The following is an 18,830-nucleotide window of genomic DNA, read 5'->3' as shown; positions in this document are numbered from 1 at the left end:
TGTCCAACACAATTCAATTTTTCTGAATCTTAATGATAAAAAGTTAATTACGGTAAGGTGAAAACCTTTTGTACTTGGTCTTAAAATAAAGCATTGAAAGGGCATTGAGACTATCTTTTAGATATGGCAGGTAGTTTCACTTCTGCTTAATTCAATATTTTATTAAGCATGACAAGATCTGAAGTTTGGCTTCTGTGTGCACTGCAGATTTTTAATGTAGTCAGTGGCAATAAATAAGCCTTTGTCTGTACAACTACAATTTAGTGCTCGTCATTTTCCACTTACAAGCTTCAGTTACAGATCACATTCCCAGTGCATCCTGGTTTTCTTATTTTTAGTAACCAGAAAGCCTACCCAAATTTGGGAAAGAGAAGGGAAAAGACATTTTTTCCCTTTCAGCACTGTATACATATGCTAGCTTTTGTTCACCAGACGTGTTTTTGAGCCAATGACTCTTAACATGGTACAGTGCAAGGTCTCCAGCAGCTGTTTCTTGTCATTACCTGATTTTGCTTCTCACCACAGCTACAGGTGGAAGATAAGTGTCTGAGGGCTGCTCAGCCTCACACCATTTCCTTCCACTTATCCCACATTTGCAGATAATGGTCATTCTTTGACTTACTCATCTGAAACAGGGAGCAAATGTGCCAGTTTCCCAGTGCTCTGGATCATGCATTGGATTAAGCAGAAGTTGTGGAGATACGCTATAATCAGGTTCAACGAGGCAGGCTGCCATGTGAAACAGGTTGTTGTTCTTAAAAGACGAGCATGCCAGAGTGACACTTTCCTTTACATTTAAGCTACCATATATCACTCAGACCACGTCAAGCTGTTTTAAATTGTGATTAATTTGCATTTAATAGATTTGTAAGGTATTTTCATTAACATCTGTGTAATGTAAGTCAGGCTTAGTGCAAACAAAAGCCAAGTCCTACACATATTATTCTCCTTGTCAGTTTTTTTTATCCTGAAATCTGCATTATACTCACTATAGTATAGGACTGGTGTTTGTGGAGGCAATCCAAGTGATGACTTTAGCCACCTAACACAGAGCCAGAGCTCAAGTTTCATTTGACAAAATGCAGACATCTGCAGAGCAGACGCTTGTACCTGAGCTATTCACACAGGGCTCTCCATGCAGGCAGTGAAGACACCCAGCCTCAACACATCACAGAGCAGATGGCCACATGTGGTTCTGGGCAACAGCCCGGCCCTGAAAATGCAAAACTACATGAAAAAAAATATTACACTAGTTCTTTAAAGCCAAGTCTGACATCCAGTCCTTGCCTCACTTTTAAGGCTGCAATTCACAGCATTTAAATTGCCACAGTCCCCTGAATGCTCCCAAGTTCTGTTTTTTTAGCTCCTGTAGCGCTTGTCTGAGTCCCTGAGGAGTTATTTGACCTCCCAGGGAGCCCGTTCGGCTCTCTCAGCCCCTGTCCATGCATACACAAATGTACAAACAGGGATTTTTTTCCCCCACAGAGTGGGCACCAGTCAGAGCAGCACCAGTGCTGGCACAAGGCAGAGCACAGGCTCATCACTCCCAAGTGCTGCCCTACACTCTGTGCCCAATCTCTCACCTCCTGCAATTCAGTTCCTTAGCACCACACAGAAGCTGCACCTTTAAAACTGTTTCAATACTTTTAAAAGCAGATAAGCCTCAACATCCAAAAGTGAGTAAAAGTTAGGTGGCTAAATATTTTGTCGGGCCAGAATCCTATTAGACAATAATTGACCTCAGTAAGAGCTAAATGTCGGTTGTGGTCCAGCCTTAGGCATCTAAATACCTTTACATATTTAAGCATATGTGTTTCAAAGATCTACATCTTTATGGACATTTTTCAAACTTTAGTTTTATGTTTTAGAAAAGGTAGAAGATAGATGCAGCATGTAAGCCTCGAGGTTATGCTGTCATTCTTCTGGCTGCTCCAGCTGTTTTCATCAGGCTCCTTACCGGCAACTTGCTGGCAGTCACTTGCTGGCCCCTGCGAGGGAGCTCCACGTGTGGCTTGTCTGTGAACAAATTCTTGTTGAAAAGTAACTCAGGAAAACAAAAAAGTCACTTATGAATACTTTGCTTTTAATCTTTCCTGGTTTGTCATTTCACAACATGAGAAAAGTAAGAAATGCTGGATGAAGCCATGTGGTCAGTCTTGAAGTACATGGAGAATTTAAGAAATGGTTATATAAAAATTAATTTTGACTAAACTTAGTAGGAAAAATAACTTGTAGATCACAGTGATCTTGCTTAAGGGTAGCATATTCGCCATGCCACTTCACAAATACCTCTCTAATTAATAAGCTTTAGTTAAAGAACAAGAATCAATAAATACTGTTATTCATAGAAAAGGGAAATTATCTGAGGAGGAAGATTGGATTTTAAAATAGGTTGGCTTCCCCCAAGCACAAATTAAGATTCTTTTACAGAAAAGAGAAATACCAGGTAGTGACAAATCGAGGAATAATCCAATTAAAGCTTCACTGGTTTCATTGTTTATGAAGATCTGACAAAAGCATTTTATCTCAAGCATTGATATTTACCAAAAGGGGAATTCTGCTTCTAAAAATACAGAAGATCCACCTTTCAACACAAATGCCACTGTCTATTGCTAAAAGAACCTCAAATGTGTTGTATAAACAAAACAACAAGCAAAAGCAATGCTAAGAAACCCTGGTCTTGGTTATCAAAAAATTCACAGGGAATGCCATTTGATATAAAATCTTTGACACTAGATTGATTTCCATTATTGTCACTACCCAAAATTACTAATCCAAAGTGTCCTAGAATGAGAACAGTCTGTGGTAGAGATTACCTCTTATTGGTTGTACAGGTGCTTTGCAAAAAACACAGCAATAATTTGCCAACAAGAGACCTGAAACATGTTCTGTGGTTTCCCACAATATCTGCAAAAAGTTTTCCAAAGGAGAAAATTTATAAACCATCAAAATGCAATTTGTGTCATGCTTCTATGAGCTGCTATTGTTATGTGACAATGTCGTGACACATCACTGCCCAATTTCACTTGCAACATCCTGGGAGACTGAGGCTCTGAAGCCAAACACTGCTGATAAAATGATCCACTGGGGTCTAAGAAGCTGTACTAGGGACAGAAGAGACCTATAGCTGACAAGTGAAAGGCCCAGCTCTTCAATAACCTGTTTGTAACCACAGTCTGTGGTCAGGGTAGCAAAAAATAAATGTTTCAAACTAACATTTCCCCCTTACAGCTCTGAGGTTTCAGGGCCTTCCTGAGCTGGACGTTGGCACTGGATTTCTGGTACAACCAGTTCTGTGCAAGAGTTGCCTGAATCTCCATGAATTGATCTAATCTCTTTGTGAGGCACTTTTGGCCCTTGCAACACCAGGTAGTGAGTTGTTCTTCAGCATCTGTGTTTTAGGCTCTATGAAGACATCTCTCTTTCCACTTCTGTTTTGGAGCTCTTTGCACCTTTTTTTTGAATCAAAAAGCTGTCCAGATATCTTTTCTGTAATCACCAGTATGGTATCCAGATGAGCCAAGGACAATATTCCAAAATGCCAAAGCATTCAGGAAGCTTTTCACAATGTGCCCACAGCATGTTGGTTCTCCAGTGCTCACCAGCTTCCACTGTAATCTGCAGTTGTTCTTACACAGACTGACATCCAGGTCCAGCTGTATTTTCCACTCCTGTTAAATATCTTTGATCATGAATGACCCCAAATGGATTTGCCTTCCCTAACTTCAGAGGTCTGAAATTAAGCCTTTTGTCTACACTCCTTGTCTGTGCTCTGTCTTCTGTCAGATAGATCCCTCTAGAGGGGCATTCAGATCACTTATCTCAGGCCTCTATTTTAGAATTAGATTAATTGCTGTCTGTGAATGCCTTTGCCTCTCTGTTGATGAGGTGGCTGGCTTAGACTAGACACACAGGTTTTTGATAGCTAAACTTAGGAGAGATGCCTCTCACGTTGTGTGCCTTCTAAAAGCCAAAAAAATCCTACCAACCCTACCTGGCATTTGCACATTGTAGAAGATGATGTAAAACATTGACATGGGCCCACATTCACATATTTCCTTAGCTCTTGATTCTATGCTACTGAAACCAACACAGAATCCACACAGAATTTTCCAAAGCAAAAGATGCAAAGTCTTTATTTATATTTCAGGACTAATAGGATGCACAGACCCCAAGTGTCTAAGCAAACACTCAGGAACTGACCTTCTGCCAGTTCCTTCAGCACCTGCTCTCTGCAACCCTAACCTCAAGAGAGGGTGCCCTACCTGTAGACACAAAGATCTTAATTTGGCCATTAGAACCACATTCAGATTTCAAATCTCCTCAGAGTTGAGAGGAGGCCACAGATTTAGGTGAGACCCATTTCTGTTTCTAATGTCATCAGAAAACTAGAGAAAAAAGATGCCGCTTCCCATTTCCACTCAACAAGGCCAGGCAGCCACCCTTGTGCAGCTCTGTAACCCCTCCACCCTGCTACCTGCCAATACCCATCCTAGGAAATCAGAGCCCTCACAACCAGCGTTTCTCAGGACAGTGTCTTGCGTGTCATAAATAGGACGTCTGGGTTTCTTAAAAAGAAAAAAAAAAAAAAAAAACAAACTTGCCTCACTACTGAAGTCTTAGAAAATCAAAGAAGACAAAAAATGGCATCTTGCCAGGCTGTCAGTTCCCTTTTCTGTTTGTTCCTAAGCTTTTCCTTTTGGCAAGAACACATCCCTCTGCTGCAGTGATCCCTGCATAAAATTTAAGTAATCACCCTGATAGTTTGCTAGACTAAATTTTGCTGGATATGCATATGAGAATGTGAAAAGCTATTTTTGCCAACATATCTTGTACCATTCTAATCCAACGACAGAGAAAAGAGCATGGCAATGGGGAAATAGCTACTGCTGTGGGAGATGCAAGGGGTCTTATTATTTCACTTACACCAGTATAATGCAGCTGCCTCTTTTGATAGCTTTAATGCAGCTCCTTCTAATTTACATTGGTGTAAGTGAAATCAAATAAAACCCATTATGTGCCTGAACCCTAGTAGGCGATCAATGTAATGCAGACTTTTACAACCCCAATTTCTTTCTGTAATAGCAAAGGAACAATATGGGTTTACAGAAAGGCCAGGCTAAAGATAAACCTCCCCTCCCTTCTCTTTCTTCGGCTGCAATCAGAAGAATCTAAATGGCCATTTGAGTGTGAAGACTAAGGTCAAGAAGGACAACAAAAGATCAAATGAGAGCCTGGGAGCTGAACCTGGAGATAATCTTGAAACTGAAAAGTGCTCAGTGCACAGATCATCTACCAATTATGCAAAGATAGAGAAAATCAGAACATTAATTAATATTATTTTATTGCTTTATTAATAATGAAGTCAAACTGAGTTATAACAAGTTAGAATGTGAAGATGATTTCTTTGTATTGTTAAACGTACTTTTTTCAATTTTACTGCTTCAGAATTGCAGTATAAATTATATTTAAAAAAAGAATAAGATACATTTGTATTAATTATAGGATGGGTCACACTCAAAGCACTTTTAAAACAATGCACTCCCTAGACTTATTTCAGCATGTCTTCTCTCTGCCTATTTTTGTCTAGTTCTCTTTTCCTAGCACAGTCATCTTCACTGTGAGTCGGCAAAACCCCCACCATTTCTGGTGCCAAAACCTCCTCTGCAGCTTTGGAAGTTAAAACAGTCTGTCTGTAACTCCTTATTTCAGCACTTCTCTCATTTCAGGGGAAAAAAAAAAAAAAGAATAGTAAGATGGATTCTTGGCTGGGAAATCAGGATATCACCATGGCCTTCAGTGCAGCTGACTACCAGTTTACCCTGAATGAAAGCTGCATTTTTCATTTTGTTGCTCTGTTTAATGCAAAAAGAGTTGTAGGGACAGTGTTTGTACTAAGTACATGATGTGAAACAAATTATATGCTAAACAGTCAAGAGAGAGACAGTGCCCTTCCTTCCATACATTCTCCTGAGTCACTGAAAGCAGCTATCATACAGAATATTCAGAAGTCAGCTCTCAAATGCAATAGCAGTTCACTTATGTTGACAGCCAGAGAACCAGCTTTCTGGGGCTAGGAGTGACTTGGCTTACATTATGAATTGAAATGAGATGAATGTATATTAAAAGTAATGACTTTTGTAGACTGCTTGGAACATACTTTTTGACAATGCAACACAAGAGCATCCTAGACGAAGTGCCCTGCCCCAGCACAACAGCCTGGGAGACAAGCAAGGAAAGAAGGTACCTCAGATAAGGAAAGGATGGTAGCATTGAGCATGGTCCTCTCAGTCCACAGTTTCACCTGCATAAACGGAGACAGAATAATGCAGCTGCCTAGGAATGAGATCCAAGTAGTCTGAGGAAAGATACCTCCTGATCTGCAGTCTTGAATTTCTTCTGAATTGAAATACTGTCTGCTCTCACAGTCTCCTGCTTCAACCTTTGCATTTCATTGCAGATATTGAAATCACCATTCTGTTTTGACACTCAAAGATGCTCTAATCAATATCACTGGAAATGTCATTTAACTTTTCACTTGGACGAAAGGTGATGCTGATGTTCTACTTTTCCTGAGTTTCCCAGGAGAACATTTAATCTCTCTGACCTTGCAGATATTTAAGGAACCGTTCAGAAGATAACATTGCACTGTGACAGCCAGCAGCGACTTTCACACAGACAGCATTTTGCCTACAGGGACCGCAGAAAACATCTGTATTCAGATAGAAAATAGTAACAAAAAGAACACATTCTTCTTGTTCATCGGTATCACTCAGTGATATATTATTTTTTCTGCCCATTGGAAACAATGCTGTTGGGTTTTTAAAGCAAAATGATTGTGACCTATGAATCTGATAATGAGAAACTGTGGTGGTAAAATGATATAAATAAGATTTACATGTTACTGAATGTGGAACAGTCCCTGCCATCTGTACTGGGCTCCTCTTCACGTTTCTCCTTCCTTTGGAGGGAATGTGAATGCAGTCTATGGATACGCTATATAGATTCACAGGGTCGACAGGAATGGCACTCACTGGCAGCTGTATCTAAAGAGCTCTGGCACAAACCTCAGAGGAAAGCTGTTTGCTCTGCAAAGCAATAGGAAGAGATACAGGGGTTAAACAGTAGAGATCAGTGGGACCTTAGTGAAGCTGCTTTGGTCGGTCAGGTGTGGGCACAGCAGAAAGCAAAATAAATTAAACTCCTCCATCTGGAAAATAAATATGAAACAGCAAGTGAATTTGTGCACTTCATGACTGAGTGAGCAAAGCTTAATTCTCTAATTATTACCTCTATTCTACCCACTGAGATAAGGAGCAAGTTAGGAGAGATAATCAGGTTCTAAAATACTGTGTCCTCTTGAATTCAGCCCAAGTGTAACAGTCAGCAATCGTTCCAAAACTGATGTAGTCTCTTGAAAGATCTATCATAATATAATATTTGCTATTTTGCAATTTTATATGTCAGTAGCAGGTGAAGAAAAGCTTCATTCTTATTTATTTTTTTAACCCACTTTTCATTGCTCAGTCAAATGGTTGAATTGCAGAATCATCTATTGCACAAAAGTCTGGTTAATTATTCTACACCACATTATTCTAAATATTCATATTCTTCTAATTTAATATAAATTCTGCTAATACCACTCAGATGTCATCTTGCATTCACAGTCTTTAGTTATGTCAATAGCGTATCATGTTAGGATTGATCATAGAATTCCCTGGTTTCACAAAGGCACTTCTGTGCATGTAGCTAATCTGTAAAAAAAAAAAAAAAGAAAAAAAAAGAAAAAAGAAAGGAGGGAGGTTCTTCTTAGTTTTTGTAATATGAAAAGAATAAAAGATATCAATAGATAATTCAAAATGCTACTTGCAGCCAGATTATGCGCTAATTATCCATGACCCGTAAGAGTGCCTGATAGCTAAATAACACTCTAATCATTTGTTTCAGCACTTCAAGATGAAATTTTATTCATTCAATACCTGCATTAGATAAAAGCAAAAAAAAATGGAAGAGATTTGATTTGAGTCCATACAATTAAGAAGGGTATCAAGGAAGCTGATCAGTTCCTCCTTCTTATCTTGTCCCTTTCTTCATGAAAAAGAAAAGAGCAGTTAAGAGATAAAAGTATGGCTGAATAGCATGTAAACTTCACACAAAGAGGAAGACAGAGGAGTTCAGGCAGGATGTAGTCAGCCAGCAGTTATCTACCGCAGGCAGCCAGACTGCAAGTCAGCTGGCAGAGCTCAGTTTTGAAGAGGTGACACAATTCTGACCATGAACTAACTTGATCCCACCGTAGAACCCTTTGCAAAGACAGTTGTTACTCTGTGTGGTGTGTAGGGAAAGGGAGCACGGAAGGGCAATGTACAGCCTCAATAGCGATAGGTGACTGGAAGAATGATCACTACTCTTCCAGGCAATGGCTATTGCAAGGAGACAGTGTTCCCAGCTTCCTCAGCTAAGCCATGCCAATTAAACGTGCTCAGAGCCACATAAGGACCTTCTTGATGAGCTGGATGCAGGAAGAATGAAGTCTGAAATGGCTTTTTGAGTGCAACAGAAGTGGATCTGCAGAGCAAATTGCTCAGTGCTGCACAATCCACAAATAGGTGTTTGACTTCAAGAAGCTCTAGGATGACCCTGTAGGTCCAGATCTAGCATGAGAATGGGTGAGGCATCCCTCTGGAGAGCACCTTCCAGTTTAGTTTCATTTCAAAGGAACCCATTTTTATGCCTCTGTGATACTAATCAACATGTATGAAGTAGGAACAACTGGGAAGTACAAGGTGGACAGACACAAAGGTTCCAGGACATGCATATTTTAAATTATTTTAAATATTAATTAATTAAAATAGCCAAATGAATGGTCAGGAGTTACTTAGGACAGTGTTTGGTAGGAGATAGCTTCCTTATGTTCTACTCAGCACAATAAGAAAGCTTTTTATAATTTCATCTTCTTGCTGATTCATACTGGTTTCCAGATTCTGATATCTCTGAAGTATCTGTTCTTTGCTCAGTACTTACTTGAGCAAATTTCTGAGGATTTTCCTGAACAAAGGCTGAAGCAGGGCTCCCCAAGCTTTCTCCACTGGCTACATGACATGCTGCCTCAGAGGTCTCCAGTTCTGAGCTACAGGCACTGTGTGGAAATTTTCAGAACAACCTGCCAAACACGAGAGTTTCAGACTTAACATTAGGAAGCATTTCTTTATCAAGAGGGTGGTCAAACACTGGAACAGGGTTCCTAGAGATTGATGCCTCAAGCCTGTCAGTGTTTAAGAGGCATTTAGACAATGCCCTTAATAACTTGCTTTAGCTTTTGCTAAGCCCTGAAGTGTTGAGGCAGTTGGACTGGATGATCATTGTAAGTTCCTTCCAGCTGAAAAATTATTGTATTCCATTCTATTCCATTCCATTCCATTCCATTCCATTCCATTCCATTCCATTCCATTCCATTGTAGTAAAATATAGAGGAAAACAGCACAATGCTGACCATCAGCTCCCACAGTTAGTGGGAGGTGGGGAGGCTTCTCCTATTGACTGGGACTGTGATCCATAAGCCCGGAGATAAATGTTTCTACTCTGATTGCAAAAAAAGCAAAGGAGGTTCCACCTCACAGGATCTGATAATCCAGTTAGAGCATCCCTGCAATGTCAAAGAGCCAGGTTCAAACCATTCTTCTGGATGATTTGATTTTTGCCTCTTCTATGCTGGGGATCCCTCCTGTGGGAGATATTCATTGTGCACACAGCATTAAACATTTAACAGCAACTGAGACCTCAGCTTCCTAGATCTCAGCTGAATGCACTTACCAGAGGTGTATAGACTCAGTCAGACCAATTAGTATTTAACTTAGAATTGACCCGAATGGAAGCTAGCTGAACAGCTCCAACAGGAGGAATACCCATGGAGAATGGCTACCAGCCCGGTATGCTAAGTCATGAGACACCAAAGCCTGCTTTGAAAATAGAAATCTGAGTCAGGACTTATGCTTTCCCAGAAAGCACTAGGTCATTTTGGGAGCCAAGGACTGTAACTCATAGGTTACAGGTGATCTTTGCATCCTTAATGCCTCAGATCATGTTTAAAAATGTGTGGGAATGACTATTTTGAGAAAACAACTCTGGGCCTGCACAGGCAGAGGATGGGCTCCAGATGAGGCAATGGATTATCTGCACCCAAGTTCACTCTCCCTTTCCACTTTCTGGGTGAATCCAGCCTTGCTGTGCAGTCCAGATCAGTCCTCTGCTTGACAACTAAATGAAGCAAATGAATTGGACAAAAATGGAATTCTTGCCTCAGTAATGATACAGTTCCCCAAGGATTCTGATGCTGTCAGTCATTTCAAGATTACAGGGTTTCAGGACAAAGCAGGTGGACAAATATCACATCAGTGTAAAAATGTCGGTATCTGCTCCCTGCTGTATTGTTGAGGTGACAGATATGCATTTCTGCTGTAGGAAGAGTTACAGAAGCAGACAGGTTGTGCTGACAGGACAATACATATATTTTGTGGGAGAAGCTAACGATGCCAAAAAAAAATGGTCCTGCTATTTCTTTAAATTTGAGTGATTACACAAATAATCTCATGTCTCTTTGAATCACAGTTTACAGGTGCTCACAGAATCATTTAATCTCAGCAGGCACTGTGTTGTTCTAGCATCCTGATGGGCATTTTCTCCCTGGCATATGTTGAAATTCAAATTCAGTTCCTGCCCTGTACCAAAAAAATAATATCTAGATTATGAACTGGAGCTGTTTATTTGTCATCATCAGCTGACATTTGAAGCATGTTAAGAATTTTCATTGTATGATATATAACCAATGCACTCACATGTCAGCTCTGCAGTGGAGACAAAACTGTTCTGAAAGAATACAAATTCTCCAGAGATTTGCCCTAAAAACATAAACTTTCTGTTAAATTTACATTTTGTTATTTTTACAATGTTATGCTTTTCCATTTAACTTCTAACTTTGGAGAGAAAATTATGAAACCACTGAAGGCTTCTGCTTCAAAATTCATGAAATCTCAGCATTTAAAAGAAGGAGCTTTCCTGGGTGATGTATTCAGCTTCACTTTCAGACCAAGAAGTCTGAAACAGCGTAGGACTCCTCTGGACTTCTGCTCATTAAAACTTAGTATAAACTTTGTCCCATTTTGAGATTCTTTTGTATTAGTGCTGACTGAGGTATTAAGCAGCTGTAAAATCTGCCATTATAAAATGTTGAGTAATATAAGTTACTAGCATATAAAAACTTGCATTAATGTAACTTTCAGGTTACAAATAGCAATGCTTAAAACATCAGGAAATGACAAAATTATGACAAAGTCAGCCATTAATTCTCTTCTATTTGCTCCATTATATGGATTATAACACTGGATGTTTCTGCCTGTTATTTTATTCCGTCTTTATTCCAATTAATTGCTATAAAATAAGAGCATTACAGCAAATTATCTGTAATCATAAGACTACCTATTTTTTCCCTCAAATAAAATAGTATAATCCCATAAATACAGCTGGGCATGCACTGGATTTCTCTTGTACTGATAATTCTTTAATTAAAAAAATCCTAATCCAAGATAGAATGAAAACCACAATGATAAGAGAAATTAAACTCTGAACGAAAATCAAATGGCATAAGTCTTTAAGCTTTAAAATTAAGCCATTTTATCTGGAGTTTGACTTGCTGCAGGATGTTGCAGTTGCTAGAACCTCATATGATTGCAAAATGCATTTCAGTACATTCACAGAAGAATAATCTGTTGAGGTCTATTTGATACAAAGATCCCTGCTCTGCCTCACCAGATTTCTGAGCAGAAAACTGTTACAATGTTCCGTGAAATCATACCAAAGTGTTTCCTGGAAGTGGAAGAGTTAAATTTTTCCCTAGATATCTATCACTGCTGTCAGAAGCAAGACAGCAAGCTCTAACAACACTGGGTGGGACTACTGTGCTGGTCTCTTGAAACCAGTATTGCTGGTCCACAGTAACATTTTGTTACTTGGCATTTCATTCACTTAAAACAATAAGGAAGAAAAAGCAGTCAAAACATGGAAGTGAGTTGTTCTCTGCTGAAAAGATCCAAACACTCCCTTCTCTATTAGCTTTCCAGAGCAGAATCACCAAGCACTTTCCAAAGTAAAAGAATTACACTAGAAAACATCTTATACCCAATGTTCTTTGCCAGCTTTGATCCATAAGCTTAGAAATTAGCAGTACAGAAGCTCTTGGAGCGAGACAAAAATTAACAATGTTTTTGTTTGTACAGGACTGGCTTTCCTTTGATCAATGTTTGTAAATAGCTGGAAATGACACAGAAAGGAGACCAGACTGTAAAACTTCACAAATAAATTTTACATGACTAAACTTTAAACTACTCATAGACATTTCAAGAAAAGAATGCTCAAATTTAAGACTCTACTTTCGTAGTCAGTCTCTCAAACACAGGGCCCCATTTTGCTAAGGTGCTGTAGCTGCCATTCATCTGCACGTTCATTCTGAAAGATGAAACTAGCGACCACAGACAGTACATGCATGCAAGGGTGCAGATTTTGCATTAGCTGTTTCAATTACAGTTACTGTCTATTAGGAAGAAACAATATGCTTAAAGCATTAAAAAAAAAAAAAAAAAAAAGACTTGTCCGAAAAGTCTAATCAAAACTAGCATGAGTTAAGCATCCTAAGTGGAGAAACAGCAGTCTGGAGTGTTTTCATTTTATTCTTATTACTTTTAGTCTTGTGGACTCTGTGGAAGATGTCAGTGTTTAGAGGTCGCCAGCATTACGCTTTAGTAATTATTGATGAGGGTTTTTTACAGTTCTCTAGGTGGAAATAAAATGTTAGACAATAGCCATTGTCACATCACTGAATATTTTTTCATCTTCAGTATTCAAAAGCACCACAAATGAATAAACAGCCAAACTTTCCATAGGCAGGAATCTAAGAACTTACAAAATATGCACCTACGAAGAAGCAGAATGATTTGTTAGAGCTATTGGGAAAATTATTTCAGCTATAAATGTTGAGGAAAACAACAGGAGCTAATGAATGTAAAACTACCTATGCAACTGTAGTCATGCCTCATAGTGCTATTGGCTTGGCCCCACCAAATGCCATCTTCAGGAGAGAAATTTACACTCAGTTGCCCAACTATTTTCCTCTAGCAGATGATGATGAAAGAGTAAAAACAAATCAAATTGCAGTCAAAACAGTACTCAGATGCCCACCTTAGAGAGTTCCTGCTGAAAATAAAGGAACAAAGCAAAATAAAGTGGTTTTCCATTTCAGCCCTGGCTGCCAGAATGATTCTTGTTTTACTGGTTGGTTCAGATGAAATATATTTTTAAAAGCCTTTGAAAGATGAATAGGTACACAGGATTCCTTTCCCTTATGTGAGCACCTCTGACTGTGCTAGTGCTGCTCTTCTATTTCTGACTTAAATAATGTTTAATTAATTTAGGTGCCTTTAAAGGACGAGAGTGGAGAAAGGTTTCTTCATCTCTACTGCTGAGATGGAAAACTCATCCCCTCTTTCCACTGCTCTCCAAATCTGAAAGGGCACTGTGGGTTTGGTCTCTGCCCTGGCACAGGAGATGGGGTGCTGGGTCTCCTCATCAGGAGCCCCCTTAACTCTGAGGAACACTGAGCACTAACCTGGTGCATACACGGTAACTGATGATGAAATAAGTGTGTTGCATTCGAGAAAAAGACCATGCCACAACCACACGAAATTGGAGATGGTGGTTTGTAGGTTTGCATTCACAGAAGACCGATAAATTGGAAGGAAAATTCAGAAACCAGGATGATCCAAAGATTTCAGGCTCTGGGGGCAATTGGCGAGTCTGAATCTGAAGAACACATTGTATAGTGCCTCAGAGAGTAGGGAGTTGAGAAGGAAAAGCTTATTCAGGCTTAAAAAAAAAAAAAAAAAGAAGTTATACTCTAAAGAAGGAAAAAAAAATGGTTCATTTATGCAGCCAAGCCTAACACATCAAGTAAGGAGAGTAAGAAGAAAATAAATAAGCAGTTGATGTTTTACACTTTAGTGGGTGACTCCCATTGTATGAAGCAGCCACAAATAAAAGCTTCACATCCATTTTTAACTTCACTTTTTGAGATGCTGAAACTTATTGAAGCAAAAATTGAACTAAAATAGAAGAAAGCAGACTGAAGTTGTTAACAGGCTAACAGCATGGCCATTGCCTAAGGCCAGAAATAGCTGATGGATGATATGACAACAGTCAACAGACAAATCCTCATTTCAATTGTAAATTTTGTGTCCCAGACAATTTACTCTCTTCACTCTCATCCCTACACTCACTTTTGGCAGCAGCTGCACCACCACCTTTCAGTGTTGGCATAGGTTGCTTATTCTGTATCCCTGGCACAGACCATAAACTCAGAGATTGCCACCATCAAAGTAAAATGGTGGTTCTGGAGGAACATTGTGGCAGAGGGACCAGAGGTAATGTCCAGGTGCATACTGGCCAGCCTATAGCACACTGACAAGAAAGCGAGGAATTTTCCAGGGAAAATAAATAGGGGAAGGGAGCACCTGCCTATGAGCAGATGTAGCACACAGCCCATACCACATGGAAGAGAGAGGATGCGTGGCCGCGGTGCTTTCTGGCTGAAATGTACTCTCACATCCTCAGTCCACAGGAAAAAAATAAAGTCTTCGAAAGGATACAATAGCACTTGAGCAGAAAGCTGATGGAAAAATTAGGCACTTAAAAAGAGCCACAATTAAGTTTGACCCAAAAAACCTCCTTCTTCCCTGTTGATGCACATAAATATGTGGTCACATGCTCTTCTCCACCCCACATTTTTTTAAATATAGTCACATAATTATAGACTATATGATAAAGCACACACAAACGGATAAAAGTAAAGATGCCTGGGCAATATTTACTCCTCCTTTCCTAAGCATCTGGTGGCTTTATTTGCAACCTATTGAATACTTTTTATATGTAGGATTGGTGTTGTCCACATTACAAATAGGTGAAACAGAATACAACATGCAGAGCGAACTTCCAGCCTGCTGCAAACTCGCTGGAGTCACTAGACTAACACAAGTTGATGACGTGGTCTGCATATAAAAAAATACTTTTTCTCAAATCATGTGTATTCTGGTAGAGAATTAGACAAACCAGCTCTATGGAAGAAACTTAACTTACCTTCCTTTAAAATTAAAGTGGTGAGGGTAACTATCTAGCTTCTTGTTTAATGAAAATAGTCTTCAGTGTGAAGCCTATGACTAACATGTTCAATAGGTTTCTCTTTATTGATAAATTACCATATATCTCCAAGCATGCTATAATTAGGTAATAGAGCAGAGCTCTAAACCTAATTCAATTTTTATTGATGTATCTCAGCTCTGTACCCCATCCTGTGGGACCACTAGAAAAACAAAGGGTTGTTTTTATACCTTTCTAATTTCAGAGAAACACATCATAGAAATCTTCTGGCTATAAGCTCTTGCCGAGTACATTAAACAGGGAACTCATTACTCTCACACCATTTTTTGTTATTTCTTCACCTCTTTCTGTTTGTTCCTGCCTTCTAAGCTCACATGAAACAGAGACAAAATGGGAAGGTATTTTGTCACTGCTTAGATGTTGCTGCCTGAGCTTCTGTTTCCCATTTTATTTCAGCTTGGATTCAGCTCACATATAAACTCATTGATGTGTGGAATCTGACCAAAACACAGAGAAGTGCCTGTGAAAGAATGGGCCACCTCAGCTTATTGAGGTCCTAAACAAAAAGGCATCAACCTCCCTGTTCCAGCTGGAAGGATTGAGTCTCCTTTTTTGGTGTAGTTTATTAGCCCTTGGTTTATAAGAAGTGCTGCAGTTTGCTCATGTGCTTAGCAAAGAAACCTGAAAAGAATTGAGATTCACCACTGGGATCTAATTATCTCATCCTGCATGTTATTTTGCACAGTTCAGGAGGAGGAAAATAAATAAATAAATATTATAAAAATTTGCACATTGGAATAGAAAAGTTACTGATCCAGATACCTCTGAATTTATTTCACATGGAAGAAATAATGATCTGAATAATTTTAAAGGTGAAATTCAAAAATGAAGCAAACTTTTGGCTAATCCTAGCTTTACATATTGCCCCAAACCATGAATCAAAGTGTGTTTGCCATTCAGTTCCACCCTCCTAATGACAGAGTTTCAACTAACAAACATTCAACAAACATTTTCCTCACTACCCTCCACGGTTGTTTTGCTTTTTTCTCTGCTTGTCCTTGACCACAGCCTAATCATCTCCCCAGATTGCTCTGCAGCTAATTAAGGTCAGACATTTAGGTAATGGAAAGTGATTTGTTCTGTGGACTTGGAAGAAGCCAAGACGATGCCACACACCTACCAGCTGGGAACCTGGGCACTCTGTACATCTCTGTTTTCTCAAGCACTAGGCTCCCGTAGCACACCAGGATTCTTGGGTAGTAAGTTCCAAGAGAAAAATCAAAAAGGTAGTTTGACTGAATTATCTTCTCAAATGTTACAATACACTGAAGTTTCCTTACAAAGGCAGATTCCAAAATTTGATTTCTGAATGTCTAAATTCCCTCTGAGAATTGAATAGAAATAATTTTCATCTCTCATATAAGTGCAGAAAGGTGATTTTAGCAAAATTTATGACACCAAATACCAAATATATAACTATCCCTTCACATGACAGTGAGCATGTTAAAAACTCTTTGATAAAAGGCTGGATTTCTTTAACAATCTACAGTTAGTCTGCTACTATTTTACTTCAAATATTGATGTATTTATTTTTCTGAGTTGTCTGTCACCTTTCCATTATTCTTACCTACTACTCTTTGGGAGCCTTGCGTATTTTTTCCACCAATCAGTTCAGTTTAAGGGCTGATTTACAGATAAGTCAGACTCTTAAAAAGCTGAGGCTTTTTGCCATCAGACTGGCTTTCTCAGAGCCATTAAAACTGTGTTCCCTTCTGTTGCTGTGTCTAACTGCTTGTGCACAGAAATACACAGTTCTTAAGTTAGGAGATGTTGGAAGGCATCAAATAAAATTATTATAGGCATTAATAAGAAGCTGCTGACAAGATGGCCATTGGCAGAAAACACCCTTTCTAATAAGACATAGGAAGCTGGGGTTTTACTTGCTGGGTAGACAGGAAATAATTTTGGTTTGCCATTTTATAATCAGGATTCTATTATTTCAAGTCTTGTAAAGTGACTCAGCAATAAGAAAGGACTAGGTATTTTGAATGTTACTGCAGGGCTTATGTTATGGCTTTGTTAGTTTGCAGGAATGTATATTATACTTTCATCATGAGGTAAATCTCAGCCTTTGCCTAATATATGGAAATATAAAAACATCACTGGTTAGAACCAGCAAGATTTTTCAGAGGCAAAATAAATCCACAGAACTCCATACTTTTCAGTTGACAATACTAGATCATTTGAAAAAAAAAAAAAAATGGCTGTTTCCATCTGGTCAGCATCTGTTAAGCTTCATGTCACTACAGAACATATAAGATTTTTTTCCTCTAGCATTTGCTAAATTTGACCCAATTTCACTTCGAAAATCAAGCAGATGCACATCTGAGAGAGATGAGGGAGAGAAAAAGGCAATCCTCTTTATACCTGCCCTCGGAGACACCTGTGCTGGTCATCTCTTGTATTAAATACACCTGAATTACTTGGCCCCTTCTACATGTTGATCCCAACTCTCTTAATTTCAGTTCTCAGGGATGCTGTCCTTCAATGTAAAACACTATGGAACAGAAGATATTTTATATCCTTTACTTATTAGCTGCTTTCATTGACTGTGCAAAATACAGAACCATTTATTTGGTCAAGAACAGCTTCCTAAACTTGTGAGACCAACAAGAAATGACATGAGAAAACTGGCGTACCCAGGTTTCCAAGCCAGGGCAGCAGCGCTAACTCAACCTGTCCCCATGCCCAGGATCTCTGCTCATGGTGAGGTACAAGTCAGTGGCCACTTTACAAGCCACAGTTACTGATCTTAGGTCTCTCACAACCACAAAGCCTCTTTGTAATTTATTTGATTCTCTGCACATGAAAGCTAATCACAACAGTGAACAATGCCAGTTTTACCTGTTACTATCACCTGATTTTCATACCTGTTAAACATCCAGCTTAATCTTCTATCACTTCAAGTATTGTAAAATCTTCCCTTTGAATAAAATACAGGAGACAGCAATACATGTAAAATATGTGTCTGCTGTATTAGCAGACATAAAATATTTTTGGCATCAGTGGATTCTCAGCATGGCAAAGCAGTAAATTCTTTTTTATATTAAACGCATTTTCATCCAAAATGCCTGATTATCCTGTTTATTGGGTCACTTTCACCAGCTTTATACCATTGTTATTCCACTTTCCCCAGGGAATCATTATTGATTTGAAGCAATATTAGATAAAGATGAGGCCATATCATACCTCAGAATGACTTCAAGTTTCCTTTATTTTGTGAAAGGTTGATTTAACATTAGATCAAGCATCTCTTGAGATCTTTTCATAAAATTGAAGTTCTACTGAAATATCATGTTTTGAGATAATCACATGCCTTAGAAGTCATGGACTGTGTGTATCACGTAAGATATTAAACCTGTCAAGATGTTGTTTTTAATATGTCTTTTAGTTAAGACCATATCTTGACATGAATTATTCCTAGCATAGTTTCTCACACACTGGTTCAGCAAGCAATCATCCACTACATCCATCATTTCTGTTGCTGTCTCACCATATGTCTCAGAGGGGGTGGAAGGGGGAAGTTTCCAGTTAATCATTTTTTTTACATTTGGTATGCAAATCACTTA

Source organism: Columba livia, chromosome 4 (genome assembly GCF_036013475.1).
Source record: "Columba livia isolate bColLiv1 breed racing homer chromosome 4, bColLiv1.pat.W.v2, whole genome shotgun sequence".
Lineage (NCBI taxonomy): Eukaryota > Metazoa > Chordata > Aves > Columbiformes > Columbidae > Columba > Columba livia.
This window is presented reverse-complemented; position numbering follows the sequence as displayed.